The sequence below is a fragment of the Lutra lutra genome, chromosome 1 (genome assembly GCF_902655055.1).
Source record: "Lutra lutra chromosome 1, mLutLut1.2, whole genome shotgun sequence".
NCBI lineage: Eukaryota > Metazoa > Chordata > Mammalia > Carnivora > Mustelidae > Lutra > Lutra lutra.
The window spans coordinates 120,663,623-120,682,657 of NC_062278.1; the positions used below are offsets into that span (position 1 = coordinate 120,663,623).

The window sequence follows — 19,035 nt, forward strand, 5'->3', positions numbered from 1 at the left end:
TCGTTTGTTCTTTTAAAATGTCAACTTAGGGTGCCAGGGTGGCTCGGTCATTAAGTATCCGCCTTCCCCTCAGGTCATGATCCCAGAGTCCTGGGATCTAGCCCCGCATTGGGCTTCCTGTTCAGTGGGGAACCTGCTTCTCCCTCTCCCACTCCCCTTGCCTGTGTTCCCTCTCTCACTGTGTCCTCTCTCTGTTAAATAATAACATCTTAAAAAATAAAATAAATAAAATTGGGGCCCCTGGGTGGCTCAGTGGGTTAAAGCCTCTGCCTTCGGCTCAGGTCATGATCCCAGGGTCCTGGGATCGGGTCCCACGTCTGGCTCTCTGCTCAGCAGGGAGCCTGCTTCCTTCCCTCTCTCTGCCTGCTTCTCTGCCTACTTGTTATCTCTGTCTGTCAGATTAATAAAATATTTAAAAAAATAAATAAAAAATAAAATGTCAACTGAGAAAGAAAATATCCAGCAAGGAGAACTTACGTAGACCCCCTTCTCTGTAGGTTAGAAGAGTATGCAATGTTCTGTTCTAAGGACCTCTAATATCGGAAAGAAGCGGTCTACTAATCTAGACTCTGGGAGAACCGGCCCAACATCAGATTAAAATAGGGGGCAGGGAGCATGGCAAGGAATACTCAAAGGGGATAAACATAGCCCATCTTCCCGGAGCACCAATTTTGGTAGAGCTTTTAAGGGGGAAACACATTTTTATGTATAACACATTATGAAACAGACTGTAAAATTCACATGGATTTTAAATATAAATTGCAAATCTTCAAAGAAATTTTAGCTTACAGCTGGCCTTTTTGGGCTACAACCTCTTCTCACCCACCTCCAGCTCGTGTTCACGTGAGGGGGCTTTCATGGCAAAGCTGAAGAAGCTGGGGATCTGAAAGGGCCTTGCTGGTGGTAGAGCTCCACGTTTGAGAGGAAGACAAAAATATAACCAGAAGACAAAATACCCACACCCCACCTCTCGGCTGTCGGCAGAAGTACCTTCGCTCAGTGAGGAGCGGCTTTCTTGGCCTGTGTGTTTATGGCAGGCTGCAGAGAGCCATTCAGGTGAATGGGTTTAGCTGGGTTTCTTTGTAAAGTGTTTAAAGATAGTAAGAGATCTGAGTATCAATTCCAAGATGGTGGAGGGTGGGGAGGTGTTTCCCCATACCAGTAAGCTGTTCTCCAACACCAGCTGGGTGTGCTACAATTCAGCTCAGTTCTGACACTATCCCACAAGGCTGCCTCCCCCCACACTGGACCCCCAATCCCACCACTTCAGTCACCAGCCCAGGTTAAGCCCAGGCTATCCCCTGTGCTTTGGACTGATAGGCTATATACATTGGGGGTTCCAGTAATTCTTCCTTGGGTTCAATTAGTCAGCTGGATTGGCTCACAGAACTCACAGAAACACTAAATTTCCTGGATTACTGGTTTCTTATGAAAGGATAGAACTCAGGAGCAGCCAGGAGAAAGAAACGCATGGGACAAGATATGGCAGGGGCCACAGAGCTGCCATGCTCTCTGGGTGCACCCCTCTCCCTGAATCTCCACATGTTCACCGACTCAGAAGCTTTCTGAACCCTGTCGTTTTGGGGTTTTATGGAGGCTTCGTCACATAGGCATGGTTGATTAAATCATTGCCCATTGGTGACCAATTCACCTTCCAGTCCCTTTCCCCTCCTTGAGGTCAGGGGGTAGGACTAAAAGCTCTAATCCTGTGGTTGGCTCCTTTGGTAACTAGCTCCCCCATCTTGAGGTACTTTCCAGAAGTGACCACATTAACATAAAGTTGGTTGTGGTTGAGAGGGACTTGTATGAATAATAAGATGCTCATTTCATCTCACGGCTCTCATTGAAGTGATTTCAGAAATTGAGGACCAGAGACCAAATATTACAACAAAAGACGTTCTTCCTTCTCTTATAGTTTAGGAAATTCCATAGATTTGTGTAGCTCTGTGCCAGAAATGGGGGTGAAGACCAAATAGACACTTCCTGTTATGAATCACGGTGTCACAGATAGTCTTCAGTGTTCCTTGATACCCTTCACATGAGGATTTGCATAATCCAGTCCTGCTCAATCTTAGATCCCAGAAAAAGCTGCCTCCACAGAAGAATTGGTTAGAATTCTTTGTCTTATTGGACAATGAAAATTATGTTACTTATTGTGTTTTTTTTCTGTTTCATTGCCAGATATCTTATATTCAGATATAAGACCAAAAACTATGAACACAGACAAAAAGACAAGTCAGGCACTGGAGAGGAATAGGTAATGGACATTATTTTTTTAAAAGGAAAATCTATGTACATTCACTTCTTTTGCTATTATAAATAATGTTGTAATGAATACCTATGTGCATAATTTTCTGATTAGTTCTTTAAGGAATATTTCTGGAATTGAAAGGATCACCCTGATGGCATAATGTTTTTCAAGGGCAAATTGATTTGGTACGTGTAGTAGGGTGTTTGGGGGTCACAAAAGAGGCAGTATAACACTGTGGGTGAGACTGGACTCTAGAGTTCAAATCCTGGTTCCATTGGGTTCTGCCTGGGTTCAAATTCTCATTCCACTACTGAATAGAATTAAAAGTTTGCTTTGGGAGATAACAGTAAACACAATGATGTATTCAGAAAAAAAAAAAAAAGGAAGGAAATAGCAAGGGGACATAAAAACTAGAAAACATAAGACAAAATGAAAGATGCAAACCCAAGTAAAACCAGTACGAAAACAAATGTAGATGGGTTAATCTGGCCTTGAGTATAAGACAGTGATTCTCAAATTGGGTCAAAAGTCAAGTGAGAGATTGACTGCTTCCTCACCTTCAGCCAACTCATTCCTGTGAAATCTAGCCACCACATCCAACTTACCCGTCCTCTGCCTCTTGTCCTGGCATGAAGGTAGTCACTCGACCCACTGGAGTCTCTTCAGCCCTGGTCTTTCTTAACCTCTTGGAACTATTTGGTGCTATTAGCCACACCCTTCCTCCTGACACAGACTTCTGTAAAGTTGTATGTTTCCTGGTTTTCTTCCTATCTCTCTGCCTACCCCTTCTAAGTGTCTTTTTCCTTTGGCCATCCCTTAAATGTTGGTACTGTTCCTTGGGAGTCAGCCCTAGGTGATTTTCTTTCTCCCTCTATATACTTCCTGTAAGCACTCCCAAAGCTTTGATTATCACTCACATGCTGACGGATCCCAAATCTAGAATTCCAGTCCTGGTCTCAGGAGAGATCTTGAGCTCAGATTTGTATATCCAACTGCAGAGTGGATATTTCTATTTAGCAATTTTGTAGGAACCTCAAACTCAACATTGCCCAACTAAATTTGTCATTTCTCCCATTTCTTTCTCCTGTTGCTAGTAAATGGCACTACCTGATTGCTAAGGTCAGAAACCTGGGATCCAGCTTTGAATCCCTCTCCCTTAAAGGCCCACATCAAATGGACCAGCCTCTTCTAAATATTTTTTTTTAAAGATTTTATTTATTTATTTGACAGAGAGATCACAAGCAGGCAGAGAGGCAGGCAGAGAGAGAGGAGGAAGCAGGCTCCCTGCTGAGCAGAGAGCCTGATGCGGGGCTCGATCCCAGGACTCTGAGATCATGACCTGAGCCGAAGGCAGCGGCTCAACCCATTGAGCCACCCAGGCGCCCCTCTTCTAAATATTTTCTAAAGTCCATTTGCTTCTTTGGGAGCTCACTGCCAACCCCCTCTTCTGGCCCACTGCCTTTTCCTGCTTGGCCTAGTAAACAGCCTCCAAAATGGCCTCCCTACCTCTAGTCACACGACCCTACAACCCCATGTACACTGTGCTCCAGAGTGCTGCTTCTGCCACAAAAACATTGACCGTGACACTTCCATGCTTAACGTCCTTCAGAGAGAAGTCCCTTGTGACCTGCCACTGAATTTCTTTTGTCTTGAGTGTGACTTGTTCTTCCCACACTCAGGCCTTTGCACATGCTGTTCTCTTTCTCTGAAATACTGTTTGCAATTCTCTCCTTAGCTTTCCTCCTCTCATTCTTCAGGTCTCAGGTTAAATGTCATTTTCTCAGGAAAATCTAAAGTCATTTAGGCTTCCTGGCCTTGTGCTTTGTTATCACCATATGCTTTCTCTACCATTTATTATAAAATTTTGACATTTCTTTTTTTTTATTTTAATTTTTTTTCATTCAAAAAAAAGAGCACAAGCAAGGGGAGAGAGAGAGGAAGAGGGAGAAGCAGACTCCCTGCTGAGCTAGGAGCCTGATGTGGGGCTTGATCCCAGGACCTGGAGATCATGACCTGAGCCAAAAGCAGATGCTTAACCATCTGAGCCATCCAGGTGCCCCTGCTGACATTTCTTAATTGTTCTGTCTCCCTGTTGAAGTGCAAGGTTCATGAAGACAAGAACTATGTGTGTCTTTTTTACAGCCATGTGCCCTCACATTTAGCACTGTGCCTATCATTAGATGTTCACTAAACAGTTACTGAATACATAAGAAGATGTACAAAGATGTGTCCTCTTCATGTTGCTCAAAATGGCAGACAACTGGAACATACATAATTTTCTAACATGAGGGGATAAGTTCAATGAGGTATGACCCTTCATATATTGGATTACCCATGCAGTCCAATCATTAGGAATAGCATTGTAAAAAATCTTCAGTGGAACATGGAAAATTGTTTCTCATACACTGTTAGGTGAAAATTACAGTATTACATACTGTATAGTCTGATCATGTTTTTGCTCTTATGTTTTTAATTTTCCCTGAGAAATCTTTCTCTTCTACATCTCCCTTTTCATTATTTTGTTATTTTTCTTTGCTTGTTTTCATCCTATGGTTGTCTGCTCATATTTTCTTGTTATTTTTTTAAGGTTTTGTTTATTTATTTGAGAGAGAGGGACAGAGATAGCAACAGAGATAGTGAGAGAGAGCACAAGAGCAGGGAGGAAAGGGAGAAGCAGGCTTCCCACCGAGCAGGACACTGGGATCATGACCTGAGTCAAAGGCAGATCACTTAACCAACTGAGCCACCTAGGCGCCCCTGTCTGCTCATGTTTTATGAAAGACAGCTCTTCTTCCATTCTATCAAGGATGCTAAACAATTGCCCAATATTTTCTTCTCGTATCCTGCAGCAGCCTGCATTTTTGGGAATTTGTCCCTTCCTCTTGTTCATTAGGGAGGAAAGGATATGTCCTTTCTCTTACTCAGTAGCAGTTTTTTCATGGGCTCCATTTTTTTCTCTCTTTACTTACTTGGATTGAATGAAACAATTATCTTCTGCTTGGGAGATAATAGCATCCTTTTCTTAGATCAACAGCTTGAGAGGAGGTTGGTGCGAATGGTTCCCAGTCAAATTCTGAGTTCTAGAAGACTCTAGTACAGCTTTGCTCACCAAGACATCTTCAACACCTACTGCCTGGCCCTTTGATTCTGAGACCCCGTATGGTACTTAACAACTTCAATTCCTTTTCCATTAAAAGTGACCAAGTCTTCTAGGGGAAAAGGGTGATTACAGATCTAAGTTGGAAATATACAAAATAAACCTGAACATCACATCTCGTCATACCAGATAGTGAAGATTCTGCATCAAAAAGATTCAGGAATCGCTCTCTTCCTTGGTGCTGCCTGCGGAGGTGGTGGCCATCTGTTACTGGGCATCATGGCTGCCTTCAGACCTTTGGTGAAGCCCAAGATTGTTAAAAAGAGGACCAAGAAGTTCATCCAGCACCAGTCAGACTGATATGTCAAAATTAAGCACAACTGGTAGAAACCCAAAGGCATTGACAATAGGGTGCTCAGAAGATTCAAGGGCCAGATCTTGATGCCCAACATTGGTAACGGGAGCAACAAGAAGACAAAGCCCTTGTTGCCCAGTGGCTTCAGGAAGTTCCTAGTCCACAAGGTCAAGGAGCTTGAATTTTTGCTGCGTTTGTTGTTAGTGCAACAAATCCAACTGTGCAGAGACGGCTCACAATGTCTCCTCCAAGAACTGCAAAGCTACTGTGGAAAGACAGTCCAGCTGGCAATCAGAGTCACCAATCCCAATGCCAGGCTGCGCAGCGAAGAAAATGAATAGATAGCTGATTGTGCACGTCATATTTGTGTTAATAAAACCATAAAACTACAAAAAAAAGGGGGATTTAGGAACCAATCTGAAGGGGCTTTCAATGCCAGTGATGGATAATTTGAACATCAGTGAGGATAACTGCAATAGACCAAAACACATCACATAATTAAATCCATGCATTCATAATACTACCGCCCCCTCCAAGCCATGACTGGTCTCTGTGGGAGGGTGCTAGGTACCAACTCATTATTTTAAATCAAGGTAGGACATCAAGCATTTATGTTGCCTTTCCTGTATGAACCATAACACTGAGAAACCAAATACAGATTGTAGGGAATTTCTTTTTATAGGAGCATTACAGTCAATACATGAAGAAGGAAAGATAGAATTACAACCATTTTGCTACCCGTAATGTAATAACAGATCTAGGCTTTAATCATCAACAGCTACTAACATGACACAAAAAGAGATGCCAACAGACATTAAGGGACTCCTGGTGGAAGAAAACAGCAGCACCTAAAAAGGAGTCTTGCCAAAAAAAAAAAAAAAAAATCAAACAAACCTGGTCAAGCCTCTAGACTCAATTCCCTTTTAACAAGAAATTTGGAAGAATCAGAAACATGCTGCACATTTGACCACCAGCAACATGAGGATGCAGTCACCAAAATCCAGATTGAGGGAAACTCTTACCTGCTCCCCTCAACATATAATTTCCTAGGGGACATATAATGGTAAAGGGAGAAGGTGTAGAGTCTAAAAAAGACATATCCCCAATGTATGGACCTTATTTGGATCCTGAGTCAAACAAACTGTCTTAAAAAGTCATGATATTTATCAAACAATTGAGAATTTGAGCACCGATAGGATTTCCTACAGTATTAAGAAATTATATTTACTGGGAGCCTGGGTGGCTCAGTGGGTTAAGCCACTGCCTTCAGCTCAGGTCATGATCTCAGGGTCCTCTGCTCAGCAGGGAGCCTGCTTCTCTCTCTCTCTCTCTGCCTGCCTCTCTGTCTACTTGTGATCTCTCTCTGTCAAATAAACAAATAAAATCTTAAAAAAAAAAAAAGAAATTATATTTACTGCTGGGGTGATAAAGAACTGTGTTAATGTGAAAAAAGGTCTATTTTTAAAGATACATGCTAAAATGTTTATGGATGAAATGATAGGATGTTGAGAATCTGTTTCAAAAGTTATTGGGGGTGGGGTAGAGATTGGAATATAAAAGAAACCAGATTGGCCGCGGATTGATCATTGTTGAACTGAGTGATAGGAACACCCCAGAGGTTATTATATTGTTATACTCTTCTGCTAATTTTCCATATCTGGTGTTCTCTATAATGAAAAGTTTTGAGAACTGTAATAATCCAAAACATTCAATGAAATAACCTCCTAACAACCCTTGACTTTCCAATACATAGTGCCTGTGCTTCTACTATACTTTGGGAATCCTCCTAGCAGAGCGGGACCTGCAGGGGGGGCCATCTGACCCAGTTACAGGCTTCAGTCAGCACCTGTCACTAAGGTCAAGCCGTCAAAATTTACCTTGACAATCCTTTAGCCTTCTCACGAAATAAGTAAATAAGGTACTGTGCATAAATCTTGTAGAGTGATTCTTATTTACAGCTGGATTTGAAAAACACTGAGATTGGGGGCGCCTGGGTAGCTCAGTGGGTTAAAGCCTCTGCCTTCGGCTCAGATCATGATCCCAGGGTCCTGGGATCGAGCCCCACACTGGGCTCTCTGCTCATCAGGGAGCCTGTTTCTCCCTCTCTCTCTCTCTGCCTACTTGTAATCTGTCTGTCAAATAAATAAATAAAATCTTAAAAAAAAAATAAAGAAAACACAAGAGATTGGATGCCTGGGTGGCTCAGTTGGCTAAGTGTCTGCCTTTGGCTCATCTGATGATCTTAGGGTCCTGGGATCGGGTCCTACTTTGGGCTCCCTATTCAGTGGGGAGCCTGCTTCTCCCTCGGCCTGCCGCTCCCCCTGCTTTTCTCTTTCTCTCTGACAAATAAAGAGAGATTTATTAAATAAATAAAATCTTTTTTAAAAAATGAAAAACACAGAGGTAAACAAAAGGAAGATCCAGAAACTTGGAATACTTTTTCCACTTGTTTTCCTGGACAACACTATTTCTTGATTCTCCTCCTACCTAGCAAAGTCTTTGCTGCTTTCCTGTCACCCCCCTCTCAATGTGGGAGTGCCCTGGGGATCAGTTCTCGGATGGCTTTTCTATCTACCATAACTTCCTAGTGAATTCATCAAGTCTTATTGCTCTAAATACTGTCTGTAAACTGATGACTCCCAGATTTCTATCTCTAGCCCAGAATCACTCCCCTGAATGCCAGATTAATTTATCCAATTGCCTACTTGACATGTCCATCTGGATGTCTAATAAGCATCTCAAATTAACGTATTTGAAACAGAATTCTTGATTTCCAAATCCTTCCCATCTTGCTCCCCCTCCAGTGCTCCCCTTCCCTATAAATGGCACCAGTTGCTCAGGCCAAAAGCTCGAGAGTTGTCCTTAATGCCCCCTTTTCTCTCACATCCCACATTCAATCTTTCATTAAATCCGTCTTGTTCTTCTTTAAAATATATCCAGACTCCAATCACTTCTTACTGCTTTCACCTGGATTACTTCCGTCATTTTGCAACGCTCTCTTGGCTTCCACTTTGCCCCGCTGCCTGTTTCTTCTCAAACCTAGCAACCGAGCGGCCTTGCAGAGATCACATTACTGCTCTTCTCCAAATTTGCCCATTGTGTCCCATCTCAGAGGAAATCCAGAGTCTTAAAGTGGTTTACAAAGACTTTCAAAGTATTGGATGGTGAACTCTGCTACTTTCCACCACCTGATGACCCCTCTGACCCTGTGTCTCCTACCTGTTTCACTGATGCTGCTCCAGCCCCATGGACTTCATTGCTGTTCCTTGAACATGCCAAGCATTCTGCTATCCCCAAGACCTCTATCTTCCTTTGCTTCTTCGCTCAGCTGTCACATTATACCTCTCGCAACACACACACCACCACACACACACACACACACACACACACACACCCAAACCTCCTTAGCACTTCCTCCCCCACTTATTCTGCTTTATTTTTTCTAGAACACTCATCCTCTGGTATATTATACATTTCTTATTTATGATCTGTCTTCCCTATGGGAATGTAAACTCTCTAAGAATTGGAAATATGTTTTGTTCGCTCACTTCTGTACTACCAATACCTACAATAGTTCTTGGTACATAGAACCCCACGGAATTACTTGAATGGATAAATCAGCGAAGGAAGGGACAAGAAGAAAGTCTAGATTCCGAGGGGTAGGCATGAGACATTTAAGACATGCCTCAAATCTCAGCGGCGGGTAGGGGATGGGTGAGGAATCTGGAAGCGCTCCTGCTTGTCTCCAGGTTTACTCCGCTGTGTCTTATTATTAAAACTCCTCAAAAGCCACCATGTTGTGACATGCTCTGTGGAGAAACCGATGCCTCAAGAACCGGAGGGATCCCTAGTCCAACAACCACTAGGAGCCAAATCCCTCCAACAGCCCTGTGAGTGAGGAAGGAAGTGGGTTGGTCGTTCCTCATTAAGCCTTAAGAGGACTATGGCTTTGTGAGAGACCTACAGCTGGGGGACCCAGCTAAGCCATTCCTGGACTCTGACCCACTGGAACTGCGGGAAAAGAAATTGTGTTAAGCCCCTACGTTTTGGGATAGTTTGTTACACAGCAATAGTTAGTAAGACGGAGTTTGGTTTAGTGACTAGACCAGAAATTCCTTGAAAGCAGCGACTGTTTACTCAGTGCTTGCCAGACGAATATTTTTTCAATGACTGGATGACTTAGAGTTTTAATCTTTTTCTGTGCCTGTGTGTATTTTAGGGGAGAGTTGGGGAAAGCTACATCAGGCGGCTGCTAACTAGATGCTACTTTAAATGTAGTGTCTCTCTCAGTCCCTAATCCCACCATCTCCACTGAGTGAACCTCTCAGAGGTTGTGGTGATGCAGACGGAGTGGGGGGGGGGGTTCCTTTTTTTTTTTTAAGATTTTATTTATTTATTTGACACAGAGGGAGAGAGATCACAAGTAGGCAGAGCGGCAGGTGGCGGGGGGAGCAGGCTCCCTGCTGAGCAGAGAGCCCCATGCGGGGCTTGATCCCAGGACCCTGGGATCATGACTTGAGCCAAAGGCAGAGGCTTAACCCACTGAGCCACTCAGGCGTCCCTGGAGGGAGGTTTCTTAAATGACCATCACTTTCCAACCGGTGGAGGATGCATATTTCAGAGCCAGACATAAACAGAGAGGAAATGATTATTATCAGTGACAATGGCCCCTTGATTAGAAATTTGAATGCTGCTCTTCTTCAACCATAACCTGTAGTTAACAATCGCAAGTTATTGTTACAGATCAAGTTGCTTGAATATTTCCCTCTCCAATTAAGATGCACATCCCTACAGGTGCGGTCCATAGGAAACAACCTCCATGGTGTGGGTTATGTGTCAGGGAGGGGACATTTCTGGAGCCAATGACGCCAGTGCCCAGGTCACCAACATTTAATCCCTCATTTTGAATCTCAAGCAGAGAGTGTGACAAATGCAAGAAGAGGTTCAATAGATTAGCTTTTGGGTCCAAGCATCTGAGTTTTCCACCTGTACATAAAACAGGCAACACCCACACGGAAACATAGCGAATTCCTTTCATCAGAAAGCTGAGCGAGCCTCAAAGTAAAAATTCCTTATTGTACCAGTCAGAGGCTCAGGGAGAACTATTCGGCTCTGCCAAGTCATGTGGTCAACGGCCAGGCTGACAGGGAAACTGAAAAGCACCGGGTGTGAACATGTCCCTTTATACCCAGGTCTCTTCGAAGTGGTTGATGTGAAAGCTCCGGAGAAAGATGGTTAGGTCGGGATCTTTTCACTGAGTACCACATTCCAAATTCCAAGAAAGGATCTCTTCTCTCTATGGGGTGTGTTCTAAGGCCCTGGGGATTGGGAGAATGCAGCTGCTCGGCCTTTTTTTTTACTCAAATTTGTATGCTTCTCCAGCATAATTGCTAACACTGCCAGGGCTGGACAAGCCTAGTTCTAATTTTTTGAGGTACAAAAAAAAAAAAAAAAGATATTCTAATCTGCTTTCTCTGAGGAGGGCTTGGTGATGCATCTCCCAGCTGGGCAGGGCGGAGCGTTCCATCACTGCTAAACTGGAATTATACAAGGGCGTGGGGGGATGGGCTCGAGACCTGGGGCACAGGAAGTAGATTTGAGAGGGTCTCGCCCTGGAGGGGAGTGGACTAGTTAGTATAGTTAGTAGCAGGAAATCCCTAGGTTGGGGGAGGCAGCGCTGTGGAGGTGGGGGGCTTCCATGATAGTCAGGCTGAAGGGTATGGAGGCTAGAGAATTCTGACAAGGATGGAGTTTAAGCTGAGCATTTAGAGGTAGACCCAGGGCTTCATATGGATCGACCCCTCTTTGTCCTGTTCCCCTGCCCCTCTCCAGGTCCACATGTGAAGTCGTTCAAGTCTTCCTCTTCTGCTCCCTGAGCATTTCCATGAAGCTCTGAGGAAACCAGACTTTGGAAATCAGTACTTTATTTTTTCAGTAATCTTGGACAGTTCTGGAGTTCTATCTGGGCCCTGAGTATGATTTGACTTGTTTATTCGCGGATTCATCCTTGGACTAACTATCGTGAGTACCCTCTTTGTGTCAGATGCTGCTCCACCAGAGCCGGGAAGACCTGAGAGGTCTGTACGTCCGTGGAGTTTACTTTTGTGTGGGGATGAGATGGATTTAGCACCATCCAAAATGATGGGTCCTGCTGGCTCATCAACTCCCATGGGCAGTTCTATTCCAATAGTCAGCACAGATGTGATTTTCCGAGTGGATAGCTATTCTTGAATATAAACAGCTGTGCATCAGCATGTCAAAAAGCTTCCTTAAAGGAATGCTTTCTCCTGCCTGATACTTTGAGGCTTCAGAGAAAGCCACTTTCTTTTTTTTTTTTTTTTTTAAAGATTTATTTATTTATTTATTTATTTGACAGAGAGAGAGATCACAAGTAGATGGAGAGGCAGGCAGAGAGAGAGAGAGAGAGGGAAGCAGGATCTCCGCCGAGCAGAGAACCCGATGCGGGACTCGATCCCAGGACCCTGAGATCATGACCTGAGCCGAAGGCAGCGGCTTAACCCACTGAGCCACCCAGGCGCCCAAGAAAGCCACTTTCATCCAGGCATCAGGAAACTGTGTTGACCAAGGGGCACCCAAGAGAAACTCTCAGAACACGTGGAGCTGAGTTTAGGTTGACTCTAACCCACCGGGTTTTGTCATTAGGGATGTAAAAACATCCCTCAACCTTCACCCCACTCTCACTCTGTCATTGTGCTTGGGTCTATGGACTTGAGGCACAAGGTCCCCTGAGAATCAAAGCGACAGATTTAAGGAATTCATTCATTCCTCAATGGTGTTTCAGAATATGACAGAACTGATAAGCCTCTACAATCCAGGTAAACCAGCTTGACCTGAAGCGATGTCTGAGAGGGACATGGGGTCAAATGGCACCCCTTGAACCTTTGAGAACAGCTTCTTACCTCAGGCTATGCTTTAGAATGAGCCAGAGAATCTTAAAAATTGCCAATGCCTGAGTCCAATGCAGCTCAGTTAAATCAGTAGCTCACAGGGGTGGGGGGTGGGGGGTGGGGCTAAGCTGGGCATTTATTTTATTTTTATTTATTTGTTTTTTTTTTAAACTCCCTGAGATGCTGATGTGCAGGCAGATTTGGGAACCACCGCTTGGACTGCTCAAGATGGGAGGCAGGCCTGATCTGTCCAAGAGCAAAGGTAAGTTAAACAGGGCCGTTTGCACCTGCCAGAGGGACTTTCAAGCTCACCAGGAAGTCGGTCATAGGTCTAAATTTCAAAAGCAAATTTCCAAAGTTCACGTCACTTTTTCCTGTGGCTAGAAACCTTTAAAATCGTAAAGCAAACTTTTAGTTCCAAAGCTGATTTGAAGTTTAAAATTTAAAGCGGGCAAACTGTGTCACCCTGCGGAAAGGAATATTTTAAATTCCTGGAGAGCATGTCAGAATTTCAAAGGATAATAATAATAGGTAAAAGCTGACTGATGTCTAGCCAAGCAGGCAGCAAGGTTTAACAGGCTCATAGTTACCAAAACCTCCCGACTCTCTCTCTCCATCTTCTTCGTAGAAACAAACAATTATGGATGTGGAAGGCCAAGCCCTCACCCAACAAAAGAATCCTGTCTGGAACATCTCTGCTGGAGGGCCAGCTAATCTCGCTAGAACAATTTAGCTAAAGAGGCATGCACCAGTTCTTGGAACGGTCTGTACCTCTGTAGCTGGGTTAGTGTGAGAAATGTGTGCCTTTGGGTTGGGCTGAAAATGGTGGGTACGCCTCTTCGCCTCAGTCCTGCACTCTTTCTGTGTTGGAGCACTGACGATGACCATAACCGCTCCCCATGGCCTCTCTCCTCCAGCCCGTGTCCTCAGTTTCTCTGACATTGTTGGCTTAAGATGGTTCCCAGACCCCTCACCAGCTGGTGGTTCTCTCAAATTTGTCAGTGTACTTCTGGCAACATGACTCCCAGAACCAAATACTGGATGTGAAGTCCCGGATGTATCAAGAAGTGCTGTGGCAAGATTCGCACACAAAACCACCCAGTCTGGTCTCTTCGTGATTCGAAGGGGAAGCGGAAAGCCCAGCTGGGTGGTATGGGGACTCTGGCAGGGTCTGAGCTAGGCCTGTGAGAGGCGAGGATCTCAGGTGAGCAGAACTGTGTGGTCAGGGAAGGACAGACAAGCTTTAGCACCCGTTTGTAACCAACGGTTAGACATAAATACTACTTTGTAGTTTTAGTACAATTACTCCTTCAATTTATCTTAGTAAACATCCTGGAAACACGTGATCTGCTCTGTGCATTGTCTTTGTGGTATGGGAAAGAGGGGGTCATAGTTGGAGAGTAATGGAGAGCAAGGTAAGACAGTGCTCCCTTTGTGGTAGGCAGTGAGAACCCTACCTACGATGCTGGCTGGTGTCAGACAAAAGTGGTATGGGATGACCGGGTGGTCCCAAGCCAAAAGCTAGTAGAATAATCTGGAAGGCAGGAAGGGACGGAAACCAATAGTGGATTTTGGTATTAGTGCCTTGCTCCCCTGCGGAGAACCCTGGGGTGCTCCGTGCTCTAGGAGAGCATGGTGGAGGGAGGCAGAGGAAATGGTCCAAACATATTCATCAAGTTATTCTTCTTCCAGAAGGAAGAAGACCAGGGTCTTAGCCCCCTTACACACCTGTTTTTGTCTTGTGCCAGGGAGTCAGGGCCTTAGCCGATGCCTTGAAGATGGCCTTGTCTTCGAAAGACACAAGTTCAAAGAGCTTACCGAGGGTAAGAGACCAGAGGCAGCTCTGTCCTTCAGAAGGTGAAGGCTGCTGCTGGGAGAGCTGGCAGCCTGGAGGGAGGATAAAAGCAGGCACACCGTTTCCTCATGTTGGAGCCAGGAAGAGGAATTGTAATTAGAAATGATGTAATCATTCTGCTTGCTTGTAATTTCTGCAGTTGTGAGAGTTGAACCTGGAGAGGCTCTCTCCGCAGTGAAGACGTTCCGCGTCAGACCGCAGAACGGGCTTGTTTCTGAAAGAGACTCTGGGGAGGGCCAAGGTCTCAAGGCATCACAGGGTGGAGAGCGTCCCGCGGGGGGAAAGGGGGAACTCCAAGCTAATGTCGGCCCTGGCTCGGGCAGCAAACCCTAGCTCTCGGGCATTTTGTTTGTCTAGTTCTGAATACATCAGCACATAAAATGACTTGACAATAAAAGGCTTTCTGATTTTATGGGGTTTGATGCTTGCTGAGGTGACATCCGATCTGATTGTCTTCCTCTATCTTCATCATCCTCCTGGATATAATCTTCTGAAATACAAAGTAGAGACAAGAGACAATTAATACATAAACTGAGGGTGTGGGTGGGTTGCAGGGAGGTGGTTTTCTGTGTCTGAAGTATCTGGATTCCTGAGCTCTGTCATGGCTTGCCTGACATCTGAAGCATTGTGACAGATGGCATTTGGAAACAAATACACACAAAGAACTTCCCTGAATGGATATTTTTCTTTTAGGGGGAAAAAGCCCACCTATTATTAATGTTATTTTTTTTAAGATTTTATTTATCTATTTGAGAGAGAGAGAGAGAGAGACCACACACGTGAGCAGGGGGGAGGGGCAGAGGAAGAAGCAAGCTCCCCACTGAGCCAGGAGCCCAATGTGGGGCTCGATCCCAGGATCCTGGGATCATGACCTGAACCCAAGGCAGATGCTTAACCAACTGAGCCACCCAGGAACCCCCTGATGCTATTTCTTTAAACTGGAGGGAGTCACCATTCAACTTGAGTGGGTCCTCACAAGCTCCTCTGATAACTCGAACGAAGGACCTACCTACCTACCTACTGACAGCCCAGTAAAATCCACAATGCCTCCAACGTTCCAGGGAATATACCATTCTCATGTTTTAGAGAAGAAGGAAGCAGGTTTGGAAATGGAATCTGCCAAGATGAATGTCAGCCTGCAAGGAACTAAGGAACTTAAATGGCCCAAACCAGAGTAACTATCCAAAGTCACAGAATGTGAAAGGTGTTCCTTCATCTACTCATTCATGTATCCATGGCTTCATTTGTGTCATAAGTAATTTATTGAGCGCCAACCCTGCATCTGCAGTGTCTGTTTGGCTTTCCGGGTTAGAAAAAGCTCTGTCATCGGGTTCTAACTTTGTAGGAGAGAGAGGGTCCATGTTGGTTAATCTCCCCCCGGAACGAGGGGTGGCCCCATCCAACTGGTACCAGCTGGGCAAAGGGAACATCTCCCTTACATTTTGTGAGCTCCCAGCCGCCTTCCCATTTGGAGACACGGTCACGGAGGCAGATGATCTCACTTACATGGCTGGGTTTGGGGCCACTTGAACCTCACCTCGTTCCACTTCCCTCTTCTCCACACTAAAATGTCTCTGTAGCTTTCCTCGTTGTCTTCTCCTCCCCTCTGGTTTCAGAGATAGCAGTATCCAAGGCCGATCTTTCCAGCTCTCCTCGCCCTCTCCAGCAACTGCTCTTTCTCTTCTTCCTTCTTGTTTTTTTTCTGCTTTCCACTAACATACGTAGATCTCCCACTTTTGTTCAGACTCCCCTCTCTTTTCCGCTCTTCCTCAAACTGCCGTCACTTTCTCGAGTTCCAGTGAGCACCAACCTTCTCAGATAGCCCTTCCTCCTCTCGGTTCACTCCATCCTCTCCCTGCAAACTCCCTAGAGCCCACTAGATGAAGCCAACTGCAGAAGTGACCAATGACCTCTGTGATAGAGACTTGTGTCTCAATAGCTGTCCGTCTTCTTCTTCTGTTAGAAAGAGAACCCATTGGGGCACCTGGGTGGCTCGGTGGGTTAAACCTCTGCCTTCGGCTCAGGTCATGATCTCAGGGTCCTGGGATTGAGCCCCGCATCAGGCTCTCTGCTTGGCGGGGAGCCTGCTTCCCCTTCTCTCTCTCTGCCTGCCCCTCTGCCTACTTGTGATCTCTGTCTGTCAAATAAATAAATAAAATCTTTTAAAAACCCCCCAAACCCATGAGTTCCAGCTAAGTACCAGACTTTCCCGGGCAACATGGAATCTCCCAGGTTCCCATGTATGTGACTTCTGGGTTATCCCCTTGAAAGCCCTTGAAGGGAAGGGGCATGCTCTCTGCTATCCAGTCTTCCTTTTTACCTTCATCTTGGCTAGACTGTGGAGGGATGATGGGAACAGTGATTTTAGATCTGAGATAGAAACCTCATGCTCAAGATGGCAGAACAAAACAAGATAGAGGGAGCATGGGTCCGCACCAGGAAGGCATGGCTTTGTTAGCCCGGAACTGTTTAGGCTGGACTTTTATATGAGAGGAGATACACTTCACACTGTGGTTTGGCCTTTATTACAGCAGCCAAATCTATATTCTTCCAGAATAACCTACATCTTTTCAATGCAAACTTCTTCAAAGTGCTAATTCCGGTGTCCATTTCTCAGACCCTACTCTCTTCTTGTGTTCTCTGTAGCACTGGGCGCTATAGATTCCCTTTCTTCCCGAAGCTTTTTCCTCCTTCTGCTCCCCTGCTATCACATAATCCTGATTCCCTCCCCATCCTTCTGATGGTTTCTTCTTTGTCCCTCTCAGTGGCTTCCTGTTCTCCATCCCTCCTTTTTTTTTTTTTTTTTTTTTAGATTTTATTTATTTATTTGTCAGAGAGAGAGGGAGAGAGAGCGAGCACAGGCAGACAGAATGGCAGGCAGAGGCAGAGGGAGAAGCAGGCTCCCTGCCGCGCAAGGAGCCCGATGTGGGACTCGATCCCAGGATGCTGGGATCATGACCTGAGCCGAAGGCAGCTGCTTAACCAACTGAGCCACCCAGGCGTCCCCTCCATCCCTCCTTTAACCACAGCCATTCTCATCAACTTTCTCCTCTACATTCAGTGCCCTCCTCTGGTAAGCTGATTCCAACTCATTATTTCAGCCCTTTCTGCAGACCTTCCTTGAACTGCCCTGGTCTGCCCCCTGGCCAGGTGTGGATACTTAGTGCCCAGCAACGTGGCGGGTGGTTCAGAGTGCAGACAGACTGTCCTCTTGGAATCCCAGCTGTACCGCTTACTATGGGATCTTGGACAAGTTACTCAACTTCTCTCTGCCTCAGTTTCCTCACAGACAAAAGGAAGAGAATAAGAGGACTTACCTCAAAGGGTCATTGTGAGGATTAAATGGTTAATAGATGTTTAGGGCGGACAGCAGAGCCTGGCACCTGCCAAGTGCTTTGGAAGTGGTAATGAGTGTTATTGTTGGCACCCACACCTGAGGACACAGGTCCTGGTCCCTGACCAAGCCATGGCCAGCCCAGACATTACCTCAGAGTTACACTCACCTCATAGTGGCTAGAAACATGATTGGATTTTCTTGCCTGCCTGGATTCCTCATTTCCTCCCTGCTCTGGTCTCTGGAAATTGTAAGATGGCTTTCTTCCCCTCGGCGTCATAGTTTTGGCCACCCACATCCAGGCCTGACACCTCACTGGAGCCCCGGTGTTGCCTCTTCAACAATCCGTGGCCATGACACCTGGAACCTGTCTCTCACGTCACTGTCAAGCGGCCGGGACGGGCTGTGCTCACTTGGTGGGATCACAGGCTTTGTGCTACAGGACAGATCCGCTGTGATATTTCCCACAACAGTGCTGAACATCGTTACTGGGAAGTTTCTCTTTCTTTCCCCTGGTTAATTATGGCACCAGGCTTGTGTAGATTAGTAGGGAGACCCAATTCGAGAATGACACTGACCCTGATTCAAATCCGAGCTACTCCACTAGCCCTGTGGGAATTACTAAAACTATTCAGAGTGTGTAACACCCAACTCCTAAGTACATTCTGGTAAAACTGCGTGCAGTTGGGCGATGTCCACAGGGATCTTGGGCATAGGAGGCACTTAATACAGTTTTTTCTCTCGTATTTTAAAAGTGATGCTTATTGAATTTTATTTGCATTTTGCATTTATCTTCCTGTTAGCCTGTGTGAGAGCCCGGGGAGTTTGAATTTGCTCGTCCTCTCTCTGTAGGGGTATTCGCTATCTGTGGGTGTGTAAGCAGAGCAATAATTCGAAAAGTTTAATAGTAAAGCAGAGAATTTATATCAGGCCATTTCCTGAAATGCATTTAAGTGACCCTCTCACAGAGGTCAGCTTGCTTCCCTCCCTAGCAGTGCGAGGCCACCAGGCAGGGGGGCCGTTGTTCATCTGATTATCCCAGAGCCAGCCTGGAGGGGACTTTGCTCTTTCTCCCTTTTTTTTTTTTTTTTAAAGATTTTATTTATTTGACAGACAGAGATCACAAGTAGGCAGAGAGGCAGCCAGAGAGAGAGGAGGAAGCAGGCTCCCTGCTGAGCAGAGAGCCCGATGCGGGGCTCGATCCCAGGACCCCGAGATCATGACCTGAGCCGAAG

The 19,035-nt window shown here is 45.4% G+C and overlaps 1 pseudogene; it reads left to right on the forward strand.

The window, feature by feature from the left end:
* The first annotated feature begins 5,580 nt into the window (after positions 1–5,580).
* Positions 5,581–6,101, forward strand: LOC125083456 (60S ribosomal protein L32-like; annotated as a pseudogene).
* The last annotated feature ends 12,934 nt before the right edge of the window (positions 6,102–19,035 follow it).